The following is a 26319-nucleotide window of genomic DNA, read 5'->3' as shown; positions in this document are numbered from 1 at the left end:
CAATAGTAATCATCAAATAAAGCTCATTATGTCCTAGCATTTCTCTTTTCGCAAGATGAAAGAATAAACCCTTTGTGGTTCTTCCTTCGGAAAATCTCAAAGACAGTTTTAGCTGGAAAAGGTTATCATTTAGGATCAATTTGGGGAAGGCAAAATATCAAAAGCTGTCAGATTTGAACATCTGAATAGGGTAGGAGAGAATGAGAAACAATACCTGGCTACTTACTTAAAGAGTATAATAAAGAGTTTTAAAAATAAACATCGGCAGTAACATGATTGTAGAGAATCTTAGCTCTCTCCTCAGTGAGAAAACTTTGTTCTTTTAAATAACCGAGGACGTAGTGTCAGCATAAATCATAGAAGAATCTTTGTTATCTGGGTAAACTACACAGAAGGTAAAGAATAACCTTTTACAACCTTGTATTCACTTCCCATTGCTGCTCTAGCAAATTACCATAAATTTAAGAGCTTTAAACAACATTATAATCTCCAACAATATATGTTGGAGATTATAAATCCAAAATCAGTCTCACTGAGTTAAAATTAAGGTGTCAGCAAAGCTGATTCCTTCTGGAAGCTTTGGGAGAGAATCCTTTTCCTACCTTTTCCAGCGTCTAGAGGCTGTTTCCTGGCCATGGCCCCTTCCTCCACCTTCAAAGCCAGCAGCAAACTGTCTTCCAATCTCTTTCCGTTGTCATATTACCCTTTTCTCATTCTGACTCCCAGCCTCCCTCTTAAAAGGACCCTTGTTGATTACTTGGAGCCCACCAGATGGTCCAGGAAAATCTCCCCCACCTCAAAGTTCTTCACTTAATCACACCTGCAAAGTTCCTTCTATCATGTAAAGTAACATATTCACAGGTTCCCAGGATAGAGCTGTGGCCACCTTTAGGGGGATTGTCTACCACAAAGCTCCTATGATGGGCAGAAAATGTTCTCATTTTAACGGAACAAAAAACAAATTCTAGTTCTGCATCAGTATATTTGATTCTAAAGCTCTTTCTGAAAATCGTGTAAGTAGATCCATCAAACCTTAACCAGTTTTGACCATGATAAATAAAATCTCCTTTTCTAGATCCTTCTTTGACTTTCTATATCCATTCAGGTCACGTTCCATACTTTCCTCTTTCTCATTCTGGAACAACCAGCCATTTTACTTGAGGGCAAAACAACTCTCTCTTTTCTTAAAGAAAAAAAAAAAAAAAAAAGACATCCTGCATAATTCAACTCCCAGGAACTTCTTCCCTATTTCACTCAGCCCTGGACTTTTAACCTCTTCTTTCTTTGCTATTACAAAGAGGAGCCCCTCTTCCTCTCCTGTGCTCCCGTGAAGTGTCCCCTTCCTTAGAGGGCTCCCTTCTCTTACCTTCAACTTTTTCATTGTTCCTCCCCATCAGCATTTAAACATGCTCAAGTTCCAGCTGCCTTCTAGATCCTTCTTTGACTAGGGCTTCCTTTCCACTTTCCACATTTTAAAAATGTGACGTACGCTCACTATTTCCATATCTCCTGCTCACTGCCATCCCAGAGCCTCTTCACCCATCACTCCACTGGTACAGCTCTCTTCAAGGTCACCGAACTCCTCCTGATGCCACATCTAACCAATAAGTTCCCACCTTGTATAACTTGATCCTATTGTGACACTAAACTGTTGGCTATTCTTTCTCTTCAAACGTGCCTATGGGACATAACCCTCTCCTGGTGTCCTCCTGTCTTCCAATTGCTCATAGATGGTATCTGTTCATCTAACTAACCCCACCACTCGCCCGTGTCAAAAGCCTGGTATTCATCTGATATTCCTCATTCTCTCCTACCATCTGTACCCATCAAATCACCAAAGTTCTATCTTCTAAATATTATTTTTCCTAACTGATTATGTTTTCATCACATCCTTTGCCGCAATCTTAGTTCAGGCTCCATTATCTCTTGCCAGAATGAGCACAGCGTCCTACTGGTCTGATCTGGCCTTTTTCTCATCCACGGTGCACACAGAATCAGAATGGTTCTGAATCTAAGGTACGCATCTGAGCTCGTCACTCCATGGCTTAACATTTCAATGCCCACTTCGCCCAACCTACTCCACTGCCTTCATGTTAAAACTCAGTCTCTTTAACATGGATGACAGGGCTTCTCACTGTTGGACCTTTGCTTATCTCTCCAGCTGTGGCTGGTGCCAACTCTATTCCCCAGGCCTGCCATTTGTGACAACATGGATGGACTTCGAAGGCATTCTGTTAAGTTGGGCAGAGAAAGATAAATATTGTATGTTATCACTTATATGCAGAATCTAAGAGCTGAACTTATAGAAATGGAGACTAGATTGGTGGTTGCCAGGGGCCGCAAGTGGGGGAAATGTCTAGTCAAAAGGCACAAACTCCCAGCTATAAGATAAATAAGTCTGGAGATCTCATGTACAGCATGGTGACTATAATTAACAATACCATATTATATACTTAAAAGTTATTAGGAGAGTAGATCTTAAATGTTATCACCACGCACACACACAGAGAAAATCGTAATTATGTGAGAAGATGAAAATGTTAACTAACCTCACTGTGATCATTTTGCAATATAAATTTGCATCTGATCGTCACACTGTACACCTTAAACTTATATATGTTATATGTCAGTCATATCTCAATAAAGCTAGGGGGAAAGAAGAAATAGCAATTAAAAAACATTCCCTCCTCAAGCTCAAGCTCTAAGCTCTATAGACTGAACTACTCATGCACGTTCCCAAATTCACCATGCTTTCCAGCTTTGGGTGCTATTTGCATAATTTCCCTTGAACATTTACCCCCATCTTCAGCTGGCTAAATCTTATTCACATTTCACGTCTCACCCTTCTGTAATTGCCTGTTGACTTGTGTCTCTCTCCTGGACTACAAGTTCATTGAGAGCAGGGGCCAGATATCGTTCAATGTCTCATTCCCACTGCTCCCGCCAGTAATTATGTGCTCTCAGTAAGTATTTGTTGAATAAACAAAGTTTCAATGAGCTTTCGAGCAGGTTTGGTGGGTATAAGGCTGTGGGAAAGGTGGGTGGGTGGGAGAGGCAGTTAAATAAGAAAGTTACAGAGTTCAAGCTTCAAAGGTAGAGTGGTGGCTACTGAGACCAGGGTGGGGCTGACCAAGTGGTTGTTGAAGTAGAGTGGAAGTGAAGGTCACGGGGGCAGAGAATATCAGGGAACTGTGACCCAACATACTGGATGAGTGGCACTTGCGTTGCCCAGGAGACGTCAGGCCCCGGCTGGGGTGGGGAGGGAAATGGTGAGTCAGGCGCCCAAGTCCTTTCACAGGTGGTGTGATTAAGGCAGGGAGGTGCCTTCATCCCATGACCCAGCTTCAGAGGAGAGAGGAAGGGAAATGGCAGGGAAGGAAGAGTTCCCCAGAACCAACACCGGCTCTGTGACCCGAGACCTGTGGGCTCAGCATGGGAGAGTGAGGTGCCTCTGTGGAGGGGGTTTCAGGATGCAAGTGGAGGAATGTCCCAGAAAGGGGTTGTGCCCGTAAAGACACATAGTAACAGAATGAGTTTTCCAGACAGCCCGGTGGAAAGTTGGAGAAGGTGTCTGTCTCCCCAATGTAAATTCAAGGGGTCAAATGACAGGGCTCCTTCCTCTTTGGTTTCAGAATTTTTTCCTGCTCCGGAAATTTCTGCTGTTTCGCTGCTATAATCCTCAGTTGCAGTGGGCTTATCCCAGTTAAGAGATTAATCTGGGATCCCCTTCTGACCCTTACGGCAAAGGAATCAAAGCCTCGCCTGTGGGATTATCCACCCCCATGCATTCTTTTACTCTGTGGGAAATTGGGTCTTGCCTTGTTTGTGTGGGATGTCAGCACACTAAAGGCCTCCCTTTGGGACTACGATGAAAAAAAAAAACCTCTCTCATTTTAAAAATTAAAAAGAAAAAAACAACTGTGGAGGTAAAGTCCTTATTGAACAAAGTTTCAAAACTAGATAAAACTTGCAGTCCGCTCATTCAAGAGGGCCCGGCACCTCCCTTCCACGGATACTAGAGTTTTCACTTCTCTGGGAGCCAGTTTGATGCTCAGGACTTCTCGTCAGCTGATTTCTCTCTGGGCCTAGAAAGCTTCTGGACAGCGACAGCTCTTCCAGCAGCTTCTAATATGCTCGAGGTAAACTGTGGTTGGAATAAACTTTACCTTTAAAATGCTGCTATTTATTTACATTCCAACTTTTTATTTTGTTTTTTTCCCTATATATTCATTGGCAAGATTTGTCTAGTTTTCTTTTGGTTTTGTGGATTGCATTTATTGAGGTTTTGGTATTAAGACTATAACGAGAATAAAAAGAATCCCTCCCATCTCCAACTTGTTAGAAATGCAGAATCATGCCCTGCCCCCCAGACCAATAGACTCACTATCTGCATTTCACCAAGGTCTCCTGATAATGCACATGGACATTACAGTTTGAGAAGCAGCCCTAGGCCTTGTCATTTACTGAAAACTGCTCCTTCCCTGATCTCAGTGTAAGCCTCCTTCATTCCAGCTCACCCCCTCACTCTCATCATCCCACGGGGTCTTGTCACTTTTACAGGGTCTCTCTCCTCCTACCTTCACCCCCATTTCCTCACTGCCTCCTATCTGGCTTGGATCCAACAGTTGGCCATTACTATTATTACTTCCTTGTAGGCACCCTCTCCTTTCTCTGCCCTTTCTCTCTCCATGGAGTTACCTAACAAAAATAGCCCTGGTTGAAGCCGACTCACCACCTTCCTGTGCCTGCACTTTCCCGGCGAAATGTCACTGGTGGAAAACGCAGAATAACCCTGCTGACTGGTCCTTCTTTACACCTTCTCCTCTTCCCTCAAACTCCCAGCAGCTCCTCCCCCTCCACACTGAGCTGATGACCTTGCTCCCTGCTCCCCTGAGAAAACAGAAGCCCTTCGAAGGGAACAGTCACATGTTCCAGCACCATCCACCCAGCTCCCTGCCTCTGTGCCCATACTCCGCCTGCCCTCTGTCCCCGAAGGCCACCTTGCTGGTACAAAGGCCAGACCCTCCAACTCAACCTACTCTGCTTGCTCATTCAAATAGGACTCTCCAGAAAATGCCTCTCCCCCCATCAAATTTTTCCTCAGAATCCGTCCCATCGGCACCTACAGTCAGCTATAATTGCTTCTGTCCTAAAAACAAAAACAAAAGAAATGAAACCAAAAAAATCCATTTGACTCCACAATATCTTCCAGCTACCACCCCAACTCCTTCCTCCCTTTAGAAGAAAATTGCATGAAAAAGTTATCTACATTCACGGTCTTTCTTTCTAGAGCCCCATCCTTTCCAGAGAGCTTTCTAGGTCTTATTCTTTCTAGAGACCACGCTCTAAGCAGTCTTTCCCACCCACCCCTGCTGAAACAGCTCTTACCAAGGCCACTAGTTATCTCTATGGTGCCGACATCAATGACCAATCACAAAACCAGCCTTATTCGAACTATTAGCCAATATTAGTGGCATCAATCCACCCTCCATCCCTTGGTCTTCCAGCACGTGAAGCTCTCCTGGGTCTCCTGCCACCTAGCTCCCCTCCTTGGGATTCTTTGCTGGTCCCTTGTCATCTCCCTGACCTCCCAGTGTTGGTGGCCTCGGGCTCACCCTTGGTTTTGCCCTTTACTAACACTCGCTCCCTAAATGATCTCATTGAGTCTTGAGATTTTACTTACTCTGAAGACTCCCAAAATTTTATCTCCAGCTGGGACCTCTCCTCCAAACCCCAGACTTCTACATCTAGCTTCCTGCTCGGGTGTCTAACAGGCATTTCAAAGTTAACATGTCCCCTAAATATATTTCCAAGTTCCTCCCTTCACATCTGCTTCTGTTTAAGTCTTCTCCATTTTGAAAAATTGTATTTTCCAGTTGCTCGAGAAAAAACAAAAACAAACAAACAGAAAAAAAAAAACCTTAGAAATCCGCAAAATCTTGTCAGCTCTACCTTTGAAATGTGTCTAGAACCCAACTCCTTCATTGCTCCTCGGCTGCTATCACCCTAGACCCAGCCTGTCTTCAGCTGACTGGATGGTTTCGAAAACTTTCTACCAGGTCTGATGGCTAAAACCCTCGGTCCCTTCAGAATGATCTTTGCACCACAACCAGAGTCATCCTTTTGAAATGTCAGCCCACATCCTTTTCTCTGATCAAAACCCTCCAAATAGTTTCTCATCTCATTCAGAGTAGAAACCAAAGTCCTCATTTTAGTCTACGTGGTCCCACTCTCTGCTGGTTTCCGCCCTCTCCCTTCCCTCAGGGATTTCGCCCTGCTGGGCTCCAGCGCTCCCACCCCGGGGCCTTGGGCCCTCCCGTCCCTCTGCCATCCCTTGCCCTTAGTGCACGCACGCTCCTCTTGTCGCTGCTCCCCGTAGGAGAGCTGTAAACCGTAATGCCCGCGGCTCTCTCCCCTCCTTGGCCTGTATTATCTTCCTCCATAGCACAGAAAACCATCCTATGTCATATATGTGCTGGTTTATTTGTTTATTGTTTGTCTCAGGAACAGGGACTGTTCTGTTCACTGCCCCACCACCTGGAGTAGCACACAGTAGTTGCTCAGAAATACCTGTTCAATTACAAATTAAAAACGACCAAAGCAAACGAAACGAAAAGATCCATGTACGGCATTTTTTGTGTACCAGATTCTGGCATCTGGGCTTTGCAATGCATTTTCTCGTCCACCCTCCTAAGCCTACGGTCCTGTATTATACCTTCGTGTGTGCTGTGTGTGTGTGCAGGAACCCAGGCATGGGGACCTAAAATAGCCCTAGGAGACTAAATGGTGGAACAGGGGTTTAAAGCTGCTGTTGAATCCTATCAATCTGGATCACTCCATTACTTTCTACGCCTTCTCTCAGAGGATACGAAAACGAGAGTTATCCTTCCTTCGCAAGTGTGACGGATGCCGTCCACGCAAAGTTGGCTCTTGGTCTTGGGCAAAAATAAAGCTTTGCTGAGTTGAGGAAGCGGCCGTAGAAAGTGGGCGTGAGATCCCTCCCGGCAGCGTGCTTAGGCAGATGAGCAGCGGCTGGGCACCAACATTTAAGCGGCAGATGAAAGCAGAGGAACTCGGGGGCTGTGCTTCTGCTTTTTCTCCGCGCCCCCTCCCTTTGCGTGCCCGGCGCGCACTCCGGCGCCCTGAGTCCGCCCGGCCGCCCGGGGGCGCCCGAGGCCGAAGGGGGCGTTGCGGCGCCGCCCGGCGTCGCGCCCTCGGCGGCTGCGCAGTGCGCACGTCAAAGCCGGGCTCGGGCCGGGAGCGGGGAGCGGCGCGCGGCGCGGCCTGGGGGACACCGAGCCTCGGGGAGCCGGGCGAGCGCGAAGGGGAAGGCGGCGCTGGGCCCCGCAGCAGCAGCCGCGGCCGCAGCCCGAGCGATCGAGTGCAGCAGTGCGGCGGCCGCCGCGGGAGCCCCGGGGCCGACGTCCGCCCGCGCAGCCGCCGCCGCCGCGGGAGCCCGTCGCCGGGAGCAGAAGCGGGCGGAAGACAACGGAGGGGCCGAGCGCCGGAGCCGCGCCGCGGGGACCGAGCGAGCAGCCCGAGGCGGCGGCGGCCGAGGACGGGGACGGCGACGACGCGGAGGCGGAGAGGGTGCCGCCCGGCCCGGCCCAGCCCCGTGAGTGACCCCCGGCCCTGCCCCGCTCGCGGCGCGGACGCCGGTCCGGCTTCCGCCTGCCCGGCCCGGCCCGGCCCCGGGGCTGCCTCCATTTTCCTGGGTGGCCGCGGCGGCCCGGCCCGGCGCGGGCCCCTCGCGGCGCCCGGAGCCTGCGGCCACGGTCTGGGAGCCCCGGGCTCTGCTGCCGTCCGTCCGCGGTTCCGCCGCAGGGCCGGCGGCCTGGGGGCGTCTCCGGCCCTTGTCCGGAGCTCAGGGACGTGCGGGCCCGGCCAACTGTCACTCCCAGCGCGCTCGGGCCCCGGCCTCCGCGCTCCTGGCCCCCGGGAAACTTTGTTATCGGGAGGCTGGCAGCATCACTGTGATGCTCCCTTGGGGAACATGCCTAACTGATGCCTGGTGAGGAATTGTGCGGCGGGAGCGTGCCCGGGTTCGGTTAAACCAGCCTGGGCGCTGCCTGCGTGCACCGAGGGATTCATAGGAAACCCCGGGCCCGCCGTCCCCTCCCCGGGGGAGCCTCAGCCCCGGGGTGAGAGATGAGACCAGTACACAGATAACAAGATACCGGGAAGGAGACGCTGAGTCCTGCGAAAGTACTACAAGGTGCTAGAAAGGAACCCAGGGAAGACAGGACAGATCGATCACTTCCGCTTAGCAAAAATCTGGAAGGCTTCCTGGGCGAGGCGGTGCCTAGGGCGGACTTGAAGGCCGGTTGGGATTTGGGAGAGGAAGGTTGCAGAAGAGACGGTTATGTGGAAGAGCAGCAAAGCTAGAGCACAAAGGTAAAAGGGTGTAGGCTAGAAACAGTGTCTAATTCAGTTTGTTGCCTAGGGCCATGGTGGGAAGTTGAGGGTAGGCTTAAAGAGAGGTATTTGGGGGCCAGATCCTTGAATGCTGGAAAGGAGCTGTTTGAGGGAAACTTAGAGCTCATTTCTCAGTGACTCATGAGCCCGGAAATGTAAGCTAAAGGATGTTAAAGGCGCTCTTGTGAAAGAAAGGAGGCCCAGTGAAGAGTCGACATTCTGCGCCTTGAATGTAACGCAGTCTGAGATCAATTTTGACAGCTTCTGGGATAGTCAAATAAATCCACGTCTAGGATAAGCAGAGTACTTTTCCAGAAAGCTTCGTTAGATGTCAGGCTCTTAAGAGGTAATGGAAAGATGTGTTTAAAATAAGCTCATCTGCACATATGGCGTTTTTGTTGGTGCAGTTCACTAAAATGCATCAAAACTTAATGCACCGTGTGTTAGGTGTCTACACTTTGGGATTACTGAGCTGGACCTAACTTTGAGAAAAACAATCTATATTGATGGTATTAAAAATCAAATAGTTACTAATATTCTGGGCTAGAAAGTGGGACATAGAATTTTTTTATAATGGTAAATTTTTCTTAATTTTTAGTTGTGAAAATCTTTATAGAAGTAAAAGTCTTTAGCTTCATTTTGTACATTTAAAAATATTAGCAGCTGTATTTGAAGTCTAGAATATATGCTGTATGGAAGAAGCTTAGAACCACTTGTTTGCTTATATGAAAAGTGAATGTTAATTTTTTTAGTTTAAAAAAAGTTGTAAAATCCAGGAAGTACTGGAAATTTAAAAAATTTTTCTTCTGTAATCTTACAACTTAGATTTAGTTAGTTAACATTTTTGCATTTTTCCTTTTCAGTCTTTATGTTTATTTTTTCTTTGCATTAATGAAATAAACTGCATATACATAACTTTTAAGTTTTTTTGTCATTAAATATCTTTATATAAAAATATTTTTACCCAAGTAAGGGAAGTCTTCTTAAATGCAGTATTTTTTTTCTGATAAGGTTACATTATTTATGTCAGATAAAATGCAGTAGTCATGCCTAATAACTGCTACTGTGGACAGAATTTTTCTAAAGGCTTCTTGTTTGAAGTATATTAACTTCTGTGTACAGTCTAGATCCTATTGCTTGTCGAATAAAGAAAGGTTTTATTACTTGGTATGCATCTTGTCATTAGGTATGGAAGAAATCACACTTCTGCTATATGGGTGAATGTACTTTTTAAAAAGTCATTTTAAAAAGATTACTTTCATAGCTGGTATATCTCCCGTACACTGTAATACACCTCCCATTGCCGCTTACCACCCATCCACCCAAATAGTCTTTGTACTAAGGCCATCCATACAGGCTAACTACTTTTGATCATGACATTACAAAAATTCAGGCTAGCCGCATTTAGTTTTCTACTGCCATTTCTTTAGTAAATACAGAATTTGTCACGAAGTAATGTGCTGCTGTAACAAAGGAGACTTCTTGTTTCTTTTTATCTTAAAGCACTTCACTTTTGATTCATGAGCATTTCAGACTGCAGATTCTTATTTAAACCAGCTTTTCTCCTTGAGCTTTACATTCTAAAATGTATTAATGATGTCTCCGTTTCTGTTTCTAATGGCATAAATTGAGCTAGACTATATAAATTTTCATAAAGTCAGTGTGAAAGGATAGCTGAGAAGGTCCAGTCTAAATGTGGGGTTTGGTTTTATAATTTGGTTTCATTTGAATCTTAATTTGTATATTGCATCCTTTATTACTTTCAAATATTTACTAAAGTTTTTTCTTTTGGTCAACTTTTGTACTTTTGTAGGTTATAGATTTCTGTAATTACTGTCCTACTTCCCCAAGAGCCTTTTTTTCAGGAGGGGTCAATCGCTGATCATTCATATTTTCACCATCTTTCATAAAAATACAGACACAAATCCAGATTATCCCCCACCTGACCCCTACAGCATGCAAAAATAAAATCCAGTATATGGAAGCATTTCATTTCAGATAGTGTCTTTCCAGTGGTGTTTCTATTTTAAAAATTTCTTTTCTTCTTTTTTTTCTGTGTTTCCTTTATGTTAGGTATTTGATTTTATGAATGTCATCTCGTGTTACAGAAATAGGAATGTCAGAGGTGGATTAATATGGATAATGGCAAAATGTTGGTAAAACTTTGTGTGGTAAGTCTACAGCCATGCTACCCTGAACAAGCCTGATCCCGTCCGATCTCGGAAGCTAAGCAGGGTTGGGCCTGGTTAGTACTTGGATGGGAGACCACCTAGGAAGACCAGCTGCTGTAGGTGTAAAAAATAAAAAAATAAGGGATCGTTAGCAGAGAAGATCCTTGCATTCTGTGAGGTCAACCAAGGGTTGCCTTGCATAAATGAATGAATGAATGAATGAATGAATTAAATAAATAAAAAAACTGCATGTGGTAAAATCGTGGGAAAGACTTATCACGTCTCTGAACTTCTGGGTTAGGTTGCTTGTGACTTGTTTGGTTGTTTAATTGTTGAGGCGTAAAGATCTTGTGCTTATGAATGCATATCAAGACAAATAGCCTAAAAATTGCATAACTATTTAGTCATCAGTCTATGTTTTGGTTTTCATTGGAGAGAATGCATCGGAGCCTTCTTTAATTAAAGAAGGAATTGAACTATATGAGAGTTCTTCCCTTGTGCGTCTCTCCACTCTAATAACCATCCAGCTGGACCCTAATCACTGCCTTCGTCAGTGGGAGTATGGACGCAGAGCAAAGTGAGGCAAAGATTTCTGCCCCCAGTATTTGTAGAGTAGACCAGTCTGGGAGTAAGCGTAAAATGTTGGTTCTGCTTCTGTGTCTCAGGCCTTCCAGGGATTGTGAGAAGAGGTATTGACGGACTAGGTAGCAGGGGATAGGCCGATGCTGATGGAATCACCGTCATCAGCTCGTTGCCGTCCACATTTTATTTTGGGGTTGTGCGTGCGCGTGCGCGCGCGCGTGTATGCACATATGTGATCCTCTGATATCCCATTTTTACCTCACTGAGCTTCCTGGCCCCACCGTACTTTTGCTTGAGATAGAAGGGGTGCAGTGCAGGCAGGACTGTGGTTTATTAGCAACCGCGATGTTGAGCTGGCACAGGAAGGAAGAATGGCATGCAGAGAATTGCGAGAGGTCAGTCAGGTGTGAAGCGGCCCTAAGGGAAGGAGGGTACAGCCTCCCCTGGCCGATTATGTTCGCAGAGTCCAGCACATACCTATTTGCATAATTCTTAATATGTTGTGTCTAACTTGAGATCTTGATACTCAGAATACAGTGTTTAAGTTGTTGGTTTATTTGCTTTTTTATATGTACATAACACATTTTCATACGCATAGTTAGAAAGACAAGAAAATCTTGTTAACCAATGTTTAGTGGCAGTCTGGTTTTATATAATAATTATTCCTGGGGAACATTATCCAGCAGATGAATTGTCGATGACCAAGGTAGTATAATCGTTAAAACATCACACACAACACTTTAATTATTTTGATAAAATGTTTGTCGGAGAAACAAAGTATACGTTTTGTAGCTTGATCTTAATTAAGTTGCCATTTTGTAACCGATGAACTGTAGTTGCTTTTTTACAGGCTGCTGTTAACATGTTAGTCGTATTTATCCACTGTATTTAGGCACAAGGAAGGCATAGCATGAACTAGTTTCTGTTTACATGTCTCTGGGGTTTATAGAATTCTGAGAGTCAGTGGTTAAAAGAACAGGTGTGGCCAGATCCCCTGGATTGTTGAACCCTCACCCTCCCTGTGGGCTCTATAACTTTAGGCAAGTTCTTTTGCTTCTCTCTAGCTTAGGTTCCTTGGAGAGGAGGAGTGATATAGACCATATCTGCAAAGATTGTAGGGGACTTAAGTGAGTTACTTTGCCTGAAGTGCTTAGAACAGGCGTGGCATACACCAAGTGCTGGGCTGATGCTGGACTATTTCTGTAATGATGCTGATGCTGGACTATTTCAGGTGCAAGAAACGTGAGAACTTTCGAAACTCTCCAGTCAGAATGGTTCTTTCTGCAGATAGGAACCCTGAGGCCTCCCATAACTAGAGCAGTGTGTGGCTTTGAGCTATGAGTGGTGGAGCTTTCTGCAAAGTGAAGTCACTTGCTGATGGTTGTGCAGCCGATTAGCTACAGGACTAACCTAGAGCCTGGTTCTCTTCATTCTTTATGCAGTTTGCTGAAAGAAATTGTTTTATACTTTATGCATCAGTGTCTTCTTAGAACCTTTTCACTTATATTTACAAAGATTGTATTCACATGTTAAATGGTCTTTGGCACATAACCTTTTTTCTTTTATGGTGTTGAACATACTAATGTCTGTCATTGTGATGTAGCTGGCAAGTGTTTTGGGGGTGGTTGTATGAAGTTAAAAGTTGAAATAGACAAAAAATCAAGGGAGATGGACAAAAATAGGTTGGGGGAGAAAGTTACCATTCAAGTACCATTAAATGTTGGGCAAACCTCTGAGGTAGGTAGAATTGTCCCCCAGCATCATTACAGGGTGGCACAGACATTGCAGTTGAGCTAGGGCTTGAACCCAAATCTGCCTCACTTCAAAACGTGTGTTCCCTGGAATGGGAATTTTTTCTCTCCATGTGGTGTCGGTTTCTTGCCGATCATTTTTGATTTAGTCCTTTAGAATGAAGGTTTGTAAATATAGCCTAATGAGGATTTTAATAGACTTCCAGACAGTAACTCCATGTCATAATACAAAATAAGATGGTTTATTCTAAGTGCTCTAGTTGTATAGAGTCGTATTTGATTAGTGGTTTATAGTTCTAGATAGGCCAGTAGGTAGTCTTTATTTTCCATATTAGCCTTGCAGAGAAGATGGGAGGGCTGGTGTGACAGTGGGAAATGCAGAAGCCTGGGAATTGGAAGATCTGGCCTGGGTCCTGACTCCGTGACTAATCACGTTACTCTGGGGAAGTCACTCCACCTCTCTAGGTGTCTGTCATTCCGTTATTACACTAAAGGGACCAGACCGAACCCTGTTAACTCTTTTGCTCTTATTTTCAGTGATCTCGTGCGTAGGCTTTCTGACTTGCCTTTTTTCCTATACTAGGTACTGCTCCTTTTTGCCTGTGGTCTTGAAATCAGTTTCTTTGGTGAAAGCTTTATGGCATGTAACCATTTTTAACATTTTTTTCTCCTAGTTTGTCAGGTACCTGGTGTTGGATATCATAGTAGGGTTGTTTTGTGCTTCACATGATAGAACAGCAAAATGTGTATCTTCAATTTTTTTACTTTTGTACTTAGAAATAAATGATTAACAGCTGAATGTTATGTGGTTGTAAAGTACAAGCTTAGTTAATGCTTAACAAAATCCTGGAACCCCACGTCAAGTTTTATTGTCAACTTTTAAGTGCTGTATGCGGTGAAGTTCTTTGTTTTGGAGGAGGAAAAAAACATTAACCAAAGGCAATAGGAGTGAAAAAGAAAGGACCAAAATGTGGAACCAAATTTGCGGATGCGAAGAGCATGCATGAGATCGTATTCTTTGGCTGTAATTGGTACTAAGCCTCTACCAACATAAAGGTCGCAAGCTGCCCTTGGTCAGAATTGCTTCCAGCTCAAGGTTCTGTGACGGCTAAGAGATGATGGTAATATTCACCACCCCTGAGCATTCATAACTCCTCAGACATCTATTATGAATTAATTTGTTCCGCAAGCAGTTTTTATTGCCCATTTTGCTGGGTCCCGTTCTGTATGCCGGTCTCAGAGGGTTCCTAATTTAGGTAAACAACTGTTCCCCTCTTGGATGCCACGTTATCAGCCAGTCCATTTACTTCTGGATTCTCCAAAGGGAGACAGAAGCTCAGTTCACTAACGTCGTTGCAGATCTTTGGCTCTCTGCTTACCGTGTGGTTTTATTCTCCGTTCACTCCTTGTTCATGTGCGAGTTATAAGTTTTTCCTCTGTATGTAAGTTTTATCTCAATAGATTTTCTATGTATATAAGCTTTGTACATTAGATTGTAATTTATTTGAATCGCAGATTTCTTTTTACCTTTTTAAATATCTTTTCTCTCTCTGCTTCCTCCACCTTGTGTTTTCAGAGTATAATACATTATTTCTGTCCATATTTTTTAACTGATAATACAACTATATAATATTCTGATGAAACTGCCCAGCAGAGATGAAATACTTAACCAAATTACAATTTTCTGTGAATTTTAATTTATCGCGGTTATGTGTGCACTTGAATGAAGTTCACATACTACAATAGCTGAAGCTTATTAGAACCTCATTCTGGTTAAGTTTACATAGAGCAGTGTCCCCCAAATTTGTGTGTGCAGAACACTGGTCTTATGAGAGATTAGTAGTTGTTGGTAGAGAGAGGTTCCAGAAGGAAATTTGTGTTTGGAAAAACACTGGATTAAAAATACTCAGATTTGAATTTTCGATGGTGGTCGTGTTATTTTTTTCTGCAGAGCTCATCAGAGTTTTTGATAATGTGCATTCTGGCTGTCCAGGAAGGAAATATGATGTGTAATATTTCTCAATTTGCTAAATTTATTTGGTCACAAGACCTATTCTATTGGAACATAATTGGGAAATCCTCTTATTTACATACTTATTAGTATGGAATTCAAAACATTTACTTTTTGATTGAGGTGATTATTTCTGTTAGGTTTGAAATACTTGTTTTCAGTTTTGTTAAGTAAAAGAATGAACACTTTAGATGAGTAGCTTTTCCATTTTTTTAACTTCAGCCCACAGTGGGAAATTACATTTTTGATCAGTGACCTTGTATATACATTAACATACTGTCAAAGCTGAAAAAGAAATTTCATGAAACAATACGGAGGCCTTACTGTAGTGAGAGAGAAAACTGAAGCTCTGCATGGAGATAAGAGGAGGGGCTCTGACCTTAGAATTCCTGGGTTTAGTTTTTGGTTGTGTTTTCTTGAGCGGGTGTTAAACACCCATTTTGCCTCAGCTTTCTCAACTGTAAACTAGCAGGAGTAGAACCCACACAAAGAGTAGTTGTGAGCATTCAGTAAGAAATACTCTGTACAATATGTCTGATATACTCTTAGTGCCAAATACGTTTTAGCTCCTGTGATAACTGGAGCTTTAAAACTCATTCTGCTACAGCATACACACACTTTCAAAAATATTTTAAAACTTCGAAAGGTTGAAGCAGTCTTCAAGTAAACTTGGACTCTGATCTGTAGCTGGGTGTATCGTTTGTTATGATATCAACTCTATGGAATAGTAGCTTTGAAAATACCCACCGAAAGTTGATTCAAAGTCATACAACTAGAAAAAGAGCCTGAGACTTGAAACCCTGGTCCCAGAGTGCACACTTATTATAACCCACCATTCTCTGTTGCTTCCACCTCTAGATACTAGAATATAGAGAATCATTCTGGGTCATAGGAAATTTCTGTTACAGAAACAGAGGAGTCTTCTGGTCAGGATGTGTGATATCCTAGGACACAGGATTTTCACGTTACCGAGTTACTGTCAGTGGTCTTTGGGGAGCTGTGAAGAGAGGGGACTGACTACAGGAAGATTAGAGAAGCTAAGGTACTGTTTTCCAAAAAAAGGAAACGCTGGACTCCACAAAGCAGAGACAACTGGGTATTGATTACTGGACAGATTCCAGAAGGTGAAGTGTCGACTTCCGGAAGCTATATGGATGCATTTATTAACCGTTTCTTTTCCTAGTAGGATTCTGTTAAGTGTGTTGGATAAGGATGTAGGTAGGAGGGTATGGACATCTGGCAGGATTCGTAGTTTCATTCATATTTGAGGTTATCTGAAATATGCTAAATTGTATAATTTAAGTTGGAATATTTTCTAGAATTTAAACATCATTTTGGTGTTTTTTCAAGATAATTTTACTTGTGTTCATTGTATTAGAATATAGCTGTAATAGGCTTTTCCTAAGGTGAATATGGCAAATCAGTCGCTGGCACAGTGGCCCACATCCCTATGCCTTGCCTGCTTAAGTAGGAAAGAGGAAATGAGAATGGATAACGTCATCCTGTATGTGCACACGGCACAGTAAATACTTCCTAGTTCTTTATTGTTAAAAATCAATCATCTTTGTTCTTTAAGATTGGTTGTAACTCATTCGTTGACTGCAGAGCTAGCTAGGCTTGCTCTAGTTCCGGAAGGCCACGTGGTGAGTGATGGGAAGCTGAGTTGATGGCAAGAGGGCCAGACAATAGACGAGCGCAGGCAGGCAGTCCTTCCTCACGGAAGCCACAAACTTACAGGGCAGGGGTGAAAGCAGAATGTTAGCTTATTTATCGTACGAAAGTGCTTCCGCTTTTAAAATGAAATGTAGTGAAAAGGAGGCAGGGATGAGTGTGCTTAGCACAGCTGTTATATGTAAATGCCCCATAGGTGTTTGGAAATGGCAAAACTATCTTTTACAGAGGTTTTTGTTGTTGAGAGGAGGAAGGAACAAGAAGTAGGGAGGAGACCCAGGACATCGGAGTACATCCGGAAGGAAGTGACCGGAGAAGACACTGGTTGTAAATTTGTATGTCGTGGACAGCTTTGAAAAATCTAATGATGAAAGCGCTTTTCAAAATTGTCTTAAGTAGAGCACTTGACTAGATTGTCAGTCATGGAATATATTAAATACATATTAAAGGCCATGGCTTTCCAACCAAAAGGGGGAGGGGCACTCCAGACCTAGATTATAAAGAAATTAGTTCTTTTTAAAAATTTGAAAAAATGTATCAGTGAACTATCTCATTTATTCTAGATCCTAGAAAAATACCAAAAGATACTCAATTCATGTTTTAAAACTACCATAAACTTATAGAAATCTAATAAAATATAAGAAAGGCAATATGGTAAGACGTTACAAAGGAAAAAAACTATGTTCCAATTTCACTTATGGAAGTAGCTGTGATGATCCTAAGTAAAATACCAGCAAATTTAATTAAATAGGAAGTTTTCTTAATTAAAGAGGACAAATAACAGGCAACACCTAGTATTTGCTGTGTGCCAGGCATTGTTCTAATTCGTTATCTCAGTCAATCCTCACAATAGCCCTAAGAAAGAGGCGGTTCTCATTGCTCTCATTTTATGAATGGATGAAGAAGTTTAGGCGAAGAGGTTAAATAATATGCCCAAGGTTAAATTGCGGTGAATTACAGAGCCTGGGTCCGAGTCCTTATGGTATGGCATCAACATATGTTGAATCCTCATGCTGTATCATCTCCATGTGCACCAAAACAACAGTGTTAATTCAGCAGTTCTTCCTGATCAGGAACTCTGTAAAAGCTTTAGGAGATAAAAGAATATCTGCCTTAACCCAACAGCAAGAAAACTGATGGATTCCCCTTGAAATCAGAAAATGAAACAGGCATGCCCCTTAGCACTTCCGATGTTTGATATTATCCTGGCCAGTACAAGAATACATGAAATAAAAGGTATAACCATTAGGAAAAAAGGGTGGAAAATAGCAATATCTATCTCATTGTGGTTTCGATTTGCATTTCCCTAATAATTATGTTGGACATCTTGTCATGTGCTTAATGGCTATCTGTGTGTCTTTTTGGAGGGAGAAAAGATTAAGAATTATTTAGCCAAAGATGTTTAAATAGTTGTTTATTCATTGGAAAAATCAATTTCAATAAATAGCTACCTTTTATTAAAATAAATAGATCTGGTGCAAGAATGAGTTTAAAAACATAAATTAGAAAGAACATTTATGAGACTATTTATGAGACCTTTGAATGAGGAAGCAAGCTTATTTCCATTGCTGTCAGGTGATAGAAAGAAAAAAAAAACCTACGATAAATGTAGGAAAAAATTTTACTTGATAGGCAAAGGGTTAATATTTACCTCAGAGTAATAACAGCTCACACAAACTGATAACTGCTTTTTATTAGTAAGCTTCTCATATGTTAAATGATACCCTAGACATTTTACTCATGTTAAAATTTTAATAATAGTCCTATAATTTTATAAATAATTGAGACTCGGAACGTAAAGCTTTTGCCCAAGAGTTCAGTGCGCACCTCTAGAAAAGGGCAGAGCTGGGGCTCAGACTTGGTCTGATAAGAACCGACGCCCCTAACCTGTAAAAGGTGCTGTTTTTCAAGCAAATTGAAGGCTAAACCACTGCGTAAGCGAAGTCAGATAGTGACTAAATAAAAGAAATGCAAACAAACAATGGGGGGAGGCTGTTAAATAGATTTTTAAAAAGTGCTGATGCGTCTACGGCCATGCCACCCTGAACGCGCCCGATCCTGTCTGATGTCGGAAGCTAAGCAGGGTCGGGCCTGGTTAGTACTTGGATGGGAGACCGCCTAGGAAGACTAGATGCTGTAGGCATAAAAAGTAAAAAAATAGAAAATAAAGGGATTGTAAGCTGACAACGTTCTTGCAATCTGTGAGGTCAGCCAAGGGTTGCCTCCCCTAAAAAAAATTAATTAATTAGAAAGTACTAATGCATATGCTAGTAGGGATGCATCGAGACGTGAGATAAGGCAATTCCGTATACTGGCCGTTGGGTCTTTCTGGGAAATTGTTTGGTCCAATCTGTATTCAGAGTCTTAAGATGTTCACTTCATGTAAGCCAGGGAAAAATAAAATAACATTTATTTTTGGTCCTTCCTGTGCGTGATCTCGTCTTTAAGAAAACTCTGTTTTATTTATTATGGTAATGGCCGCACAACTCGATATACTAAAAACTATTGAATCGTATGCTGTAAATAGGTAAATTGTATGGCATGTGAATTATATGTCAATAAAGCTGTTATTTTAAAACGTCTACTATATTAGCTATCAGGTGGAAGAAGAAAATAGTCTGGTTCTTGAATCACTGAATTGTTGAAAGGCGTTTGAGCAAGTTAGGTTCTTCAGTTGGTGCTGCCTTGCATTGATGCCGTTCGTCCTTCTTGAAGCAACATCCTAAACCTAAGAAAGGCGGAGTTAGTGCCAAGAAAGTCCTAGTGGCGGAAGGAGAGAGAGCTGGCCGCCCAGTGAAGTCATCTCGTAGCTGGGAGCTCAGAATTTTTTAGTTTCAGGTTTCTCAAAGTCAGTCTTAAGATCATGTGCCGGGCTATTAGCCACCGAAGCCTCGCCTTCGTTTACAGTGATGTGTACACACACACTCACTCTCTCACTGTTGGTTTCCTTTTAGTATCCCACCTTGTGAAGAGCATATGAAGGTTGCCCTTGCTCTGCAGGGGCATCCATGAAATGTATTTTTTATAATTTTCAAATACAAGCGTACACAGGACAAGGTTCAGTGTTGGGGGGTGGAGCTCATATTGTGATACTGGGCTGTTGGGAAATTAGGTCAGTTAGATCAGCCTGTTCTGATGCCTTCAGTGAGGGCGAGGTGGAGTGAATGAATCATGATGATATTTAAGCACGTGCCTATAGGGGAACTGGCAACTCAGTGACCCACTGGCCTGGAGCAAAGAGGAGTTGGTGGGAGGTTGAAAAGGTACATTTTTTCCCTGACTTGGACATATTCCTCCATAAACCTTGTGAATTGTAGACGTTTACTGATTGAAATACCAGATATTGCCAGGGAAACCTATTTCATTATCACTAATATTTACGTGTAGGTGACTGTGCTCTGGGCCCTGCTCTAAGTGGAGGGTGCGTTGCCTGTGCTCGATCAGGGAAATGAAATCGTTTACCTGCACAGAACAGTTGGCTGGTCGCGGGGGAGGCAAGAACACCACGGTTTAGTAGGGGTGACCAAATGTCCTGGTCTTCAAGGGAAAGGTCAGGTCTATGCCGGTTGTCCCCACTTAATTATTCCTTGTGTTTTCCTTTGTTCCCCAAATTGCACAGCTTCGGATGGTAAATGATGTCATCTGACATTTAGCAATTGCGAATCTAGCTAACTTCGATCCCTTCTCATTTTTTTGATGCTTAAGAATGCAAGGCTGTCTGTGGGATCCTCGGTGTCTCCCACTAAAGCGGCTTGATTTTGAGGCACTAATTCTGGAGCCATAGCAGCTAGCCGGTCGTCCTTGGAACCAAAAGAGTTTTCAGCGCCTTGACTTTTCTCTGAAAGAGAACTGTGATCTAACTCTGAAATGTTCTATTTTGCCTCAGGTTAGACAAAGAGAGATTCTAAATGTAATTAAACACTATTTTCACCCACATTCACTCTTCACTCGTGTGTATCATCTCAGGAGCTATTAAAGAGAAATTAGGAAGTTCTGATTTTTAAGTGGTTGTTATTAGATGCCAGGTAACCCTCAGAAAGGACTGTTCAGGGAGATGATATATCTATTTCATACACCTAATTTATGTAATCTTTAATTTTTTATACTTTTCTATATTTCTTCCAAGTTTTAAAGCAACTATATCCAAGGGAAAGATCAGGAGTTTCATAAGATCATCTTGAGACTTAAGTCTAGGATGCCCAGGATAAAAACATCACATTTAATTTGCATTTGCTTACATAATCTTGAACTTTATTCTCGATTTATGTGAATAAACATAACTGTTTTCACATTTTCATTTTTTTAATGTTTCTTCCTCTGTCATGTAATGACACATTTCACACCTCCACCCCCCAAAGTAGGTATGCAGAGGACATGGAAGAGTGAACGCTGGTGGCACACTCAGTCTTCACTAGGCCAGCTTGGGCCCTCTGTCCAGAAGGTCACGAGGACGAATGTCTGAGCCCTGCTGTTTTGGAGCTGCCTCACTGGGGCAGAGGACCAGCACAGCAGTGCCTCAGAGGGAACCCCGTGCTACTCGGAACTCCCTTTGTTTCTATCAACAAGAGAAAGTTTAGGTCAGGGGAAAGTCACACTTGAGGGGTGGGAAAAGGCAGAGGCGGGCCTGGGGCCCAGCAACAGCTGGAACCAGGAGCAGCTCCTTTATGGCTGTCCACTCGCTGCCGCATGTCTCTGCTTGCTCACCCATCCTCCCTGCGCAGACCAGCTCTCTCCAGACTGTATTTCATACGTGTTCATGCGTGGAGCTTTAGCCTCAATCATGGGAGGTCTGCCTCCCCCTCCAGGTTACTTTGCTGGGGCCAGTAGGGGTGTGGTTCTTGTATGACTACAGCCCCTTCCGTTGGAGCCATGATGATGGTGTGTTTTGGAGGGGAGGGAGTCAATTGCCAGAAGGAGATGGTACTGGGGGCAATGTAGAGTCACCCCATGACCTTGCCATCTGTGAGGACTGTTGTGGTGTCATCCTCCTATCTGATTTGTTTAGGTATCCACGATATGTAAGTTCTGGTGGACTTCTTGGTTATTTGTCTATCCTGAGGCCACATCTTTCTTCCCATTCTTATTTTGTCCTTTAGCTCTCATTTTAGCCTTAAAAGCAGGCTCTGTTCTAGCTTCCAGCCGTAGACATCCTCAAGGCCCAGAGGCGTCTGTGAAGGACTGGAGCACAGGATCCCAAAGAGATTCCGCCCAGGACTAGAAAGCCACTATTACACTCACTCAACAATCCCAGAAATACAAAAACAGGGACTGCGTGCGATGTTTGCTCCTCAGCGGCGGAACTTTGTTCTGCTTTGTTCATCTGCTTTCAGTCTGAACTACCGGTGTTTGTTGACTGGGTAGCTTTTTGGTTTATCTCATCATTCACAGTTCGTTTACACTGTGCCCACTGCCTGTCACCTCTCCAACCCCACTGCCCTCGCCCTCGGTCATTTTCTTGTTGTTTTCCCTAATTTCATGGAGGAAATTGGAGTAGTATATAGAGTAGAGGTTTGCAAGTACAGCTCAGCTATTTTAATTTATGAATGGTATTTTTTATACTAGTCAAATAGGATCCATTTTGTATAACTGGTTAAAAATATTTTTCTATGAAGGCAGCCATTTAGACCTTAATGTCTGTAATGCCTCACACATAATAGGGGCTTGAAAAATCAGTTGAATAAACTTGGAAGTAATTTACCTTAACTTACCAGAAAAGAGAATGAAAGGGACTAAACCGAGGTTGCATGCTGGGGTGGGAGCTGTCTGAGAGGCGGAGGAGCTGCGATGCCATCTCATTACAGAAGAGGCCGGGCCTTTGTTATTCACAGATAGAAGTTATCCGACTCTGAAGGAAGATGATGGAAGAGCCTCATTTCGTTGTACACCATACATGTTGATTGCCCTGATCTGTTTCCCCTGTTTGACGTAATTTAGTAGTTCTCTTCTCCAGACACCAGGTCTCCTTACACGTGTTGCCAATTTCCACCTGAGCAAGAAAACTGACACTGTATCTTGCAGTATTTAACAAATTTATCATGGCAATAAGGTTGATAGCCATACTCCCATGCTAAAATTAGCTAGTTATTTCTTCATGTTCCTTTCCTTTTAAGGAACTGAAAAAATTAGGGGTATGTTTCCTTCTCTTTTCTTTCCCCTCTGTCCCATCTTCCCCCTTACCCCAGAGAATTAGATAAAGAGCAAAGAAAAAATAAAGACGAATAAAATGATTCCTGGGGCAGGATTAGTGTACAGATAATTGCATGTCTTAGCTGGCTAGGTGCGGACCACACATTTGGCTTTAAGTTTGAGTAGCCAGAACAAAGAAGAAAACAAGGTCAATTCCAAGACCGTGTTCATGAGATAAAACACAAACCAGCCATTCAGGAGAAGCATAATTCTTCCAGGAATTAAGAACCTGTGGATGCTTTGTAATGCAGGCTCTGGGTCCTTAGTGAGTGCACTTGTCTCGGTTCTCTACAGCGTCTGTAAAAAGTGAATAGTTCAAGTTTAAGGTCTCTTATTACAAGACATAAGGAATAAGAAAGGCTGAAGTGCAATCTAAAGCATTACTTTCGGATGCTCTGAACTATGGAAGTGGTATAATCATTCATACCACTGAACTTTTTATTAAAGTTGGGACCAGAGAAGTAACCACTCTGCTTTAACAATTAGCTGAACTGATGGGAAACACTGATATCTGCCTTTGACAACTGAAGAGCTTAACCGAGACTTGATTTTAAATCCACTTGTATAAGCTGACTTGGAGGCCAAACCAGTGTTTTCCTCAGAAAATCATTTTGTGTCCAGTATGCAGACATATTTATGGACAATGTTATGCCATAAAGTAGTAGTTTTTAAAAAATTGTTAAATTTCTGACACAGAAGCCCAAATGCAAAAAACAATTGGAGCAAGGTGTTTAAGCTGGAGAAGTGATGGACCTTCACCTGCTCCAGACCTTAGACACGGTTCGAAAGCCACTGTCCAGTTCATGGCTAATGTTCCTTTAGTCTAGAAAAATGTCAAAGCCTGGATCTCCAGTCTCCCACTTTTAAGGAACAAACTCAACCTGTGCACCCCACTATCTCCCAGAACATCTATAGAAAACATAATTTTAATTAACATTAACTTCCTTTTTGAAAGAAACCTTTGAACTACTAAAGTTTTTGACAGATTGGAAATACGGTCAGCAATAACCCCAACATTTGGGAGATCAAATTAAAGACCCAGAAGGTAGATTTTTGAGGCCAGCACATAAATGATAATCTCTCTTTGTATGCTTTTTTTGCAGATTACAGAACACTTTCACAAATATTTTGTTTAGCCATCGCATTCACTTGAGTTAGTAGCATTCTTCTGACATAGTAAAGGAAAAATCAAATCCCATATTCAAAACTCTTATAGACGGAAATACGTTTTTACTGTAAGTAAATGCATCCATTGCAGCTCTTCTGAATGTTTTGGGGCCTCTTTTTATACTCCCTGGGATGTAAGTTGTGTTTGTTGTGCATTTTAGATACAGCTTTCAGATTAAAAAGCAAGTTTTCCCGTGTGACTATATTGTGATGTCAACACTCACCTGGAGAGCACCACTCCATAAAGTGTGGAATGTTCTCTCGGCCGTAAAGGAAGGCATGTGGTTATTCTGTAAACAGCACTTGGGTTTATAGTGAGTTTTTCACCTCCTGCCTTTCTTTTCAACCCAATATTTTGTCATCCACCAGAGCTTGGGGAAGTTACAAAATAATTTTCGTTTCCTAATGATGGTTTAGATTGTTGCATAAAGATCTCTAGCCAGTTGTAATGCATTTTCTGACTCTTACCCAAATTTATCCTGTTCACAAAATGCAGTTCAAGAAGCATCTCCTCCACCGAAGCCTGAGACCTTCAGCACTCACTGCCCTGTCTTCCCTCAGGATTCGCTACGCAGGTCTCTTAGTGGGCTTTGTCATACAGGGCCTGGTGGCATGTATCAGTCTTCTATAGATATCAGTCTTGTGTGTGCGCCTCATCTCCCAGCTGTATTCTAAGTCCTGGAACAACTCTTAGTGAATGTGTATCACAAAATGATACACATAAGTTTATGTGTATGATTCACATACACATGTTTTGGCTGCAGGATTGGGAACGTTTCCCCCCAAAGCGCAATCTAGAACTTTTGTATTTTGATCATGCCAGTCAATTGACAAATGAACTTCAGTTTCTTCCTCTGAAATGAAATGTTTTTTAGCCTTATTATTTCATCTAGAATTTTTCTCTTAACCCAGGATCAAGCCTCCACGTGCCAGTGAGTGTGTTCCATGGAAGGGTGGAGAGGAACCAGCTAGGAGAAATCATCCATGGGTGAAACCTTCCACATGACCCTCTAAAGGGCCATGTCATTGTGTATTCTGCGACTCTTAAATACTTCTGCTGGAAAAAGTCTATTTACACTAAATACCACCACAAGGTGGCCTTTGAGCAGCTTTAAAAGAAAACAAACCTTCAGATCTCCAACTATGGTGCTTTCGCTCAGGCTGGTTCTGTGGCATGTTGGTGCTTTTATGGGCGTTTGGCCAGAACAGAAATAGCAGTGCTTGGACCTTGAAGGAGAGTGATTGTCCAGGTTTACATCTGGTCCTCTAGAAATAAATTTTAAGGTCGTAAATTTAAGAAAGAAAATCGTTTTCGAGAATACTGTATATAGTCATCGCAGTGACTAAAAGGAAAAGATAAAAATCATTTCACTACTCTCAGGTGTAACTTTTCTTTTTCAGTCTATCTTATTTGACACACAAAAGAATTTTCCAGAAGGCTCTTGTTCATATTTAAACTTTGTTTCAAATTTTTCATTTGTTTACACATCAAATTTAAACTGTGAATTCTTTTTAAGGAGTAATTTTTTTTTTTTTTAAAGAACTGGATTGACTGTTTGCTTTTCTTATTTACCAAAATGTGGGTGAGGCCATGATGTTTACCCATGATCGTATGGATTGTGTTTACACAACCTTGTGGCAAAGTGAGGAGTAAATATAACCAGAAGAAAACTGGATTTATAATTTCATCCTTGAAGATTGTTTCACATTTTAAAATGTGGAACTGATTAACTTTTTATTTTGTTAAAATACAGTGCTAATTTGTAAAGAAATAATTGAAGTTCACATTTTCTGAAATTGATAATGTAACTCTTACTTCCTTAGAATATCTGTGAATGAATCAGTGTAGATAAAACTAAAGGTGGCAGATCTATACTGTTAAAAGACCTTTGAAATACTCATGGAAACAGTTAATTAGTCAGGTATTACAGATGTTTCTAAATAATGCTTTGTAATATGTAACTATAATTTCAAGTCTTAAACCAGTGAAATCTTTTCGCTTTGTGATAATTTGAGAAGTCCAGCATTGCGATTAAGGTAGCCTTCATTAATAAAAGAGCTACTCAAATTGATTTTTTAAAACCTGTTTTACAAACTGCAGGTTCCATCCTGTCAATGCGTAGTAAAATCGATTTAGCGGGCTATGAACAGCATTTTGAAAGAGAGGGAAGGGAGCAGGGGACCAGGATAGAATAACAAAATAGAGAGTATCAGTGTAGTTCTACATAGTAAGGATATGTGCTGTTTGGTGATACTGTGTGTGTGAGAGAGAGACGTACTTCTTTTTTATGTATGAATATATGTGTCATGAGGTCAGAAACCAGAAAGCCATCACTGCTAGTGGTAATGCAGCGAGGTGGCTGGG

The 26319-nt window shown here is 42.4% G+C and overlaps 1 protein-coding gene and 2 pseudogenes across 2 annotated transcripts in view; all 3 read left to right on the top strand.

The window, feature by feature from the left end:
• The first annotated feature begins 7483 nt into the window (after window positions 1–7483).
• The window catches only part of CAB39 (calcium binding protein 39), a 75100-nt gene continuing 56264 nt past the window's right edge, over window positions 7484–26319 (top strand). The window contains exon 1 of one of the 2 annotated variants that reach the window (XM_039855769.1): window positions 7484–7615. The gene's annotated coding sequence lies outside the window, so the exon portion shown is untranslated. Of the gene's footprint in view, window positions 7616–7992; window positions 8395–26319 lie in introns of those variants that run through there. The other variant, XM_039855770.1, reaches the window with a different exon arrangement.
• LOC120597490 (uncharacterized) lies at window positions 10591–10709 on the top strand (annotated as a pseudogene).
• Window positions 18626–18744, top strand: LOC120597487 (uncharacterized; annotated as a pseudogene).

Source organism: Pteropus medius, unplaced genomic scaffold, assembly GCF_902729225.1.
Source record: "Pteropus medius unplaced genomic scaffold, Ma_sr-lr_union100, whole genome shotgun sequence".
In the NCBI taxonomy this organism is placed as follows: domain Eukaryota; kingdom Metazoa; phylum Chordata; class Mammalia; order Chiroptera; family Pteropodidae; genus Pteropus; species Pteropus medius.
Note: the sequence above shows the minus strand (reverse complement) of the source record. Positions and strands in the feature narration are given on the sequence as shown.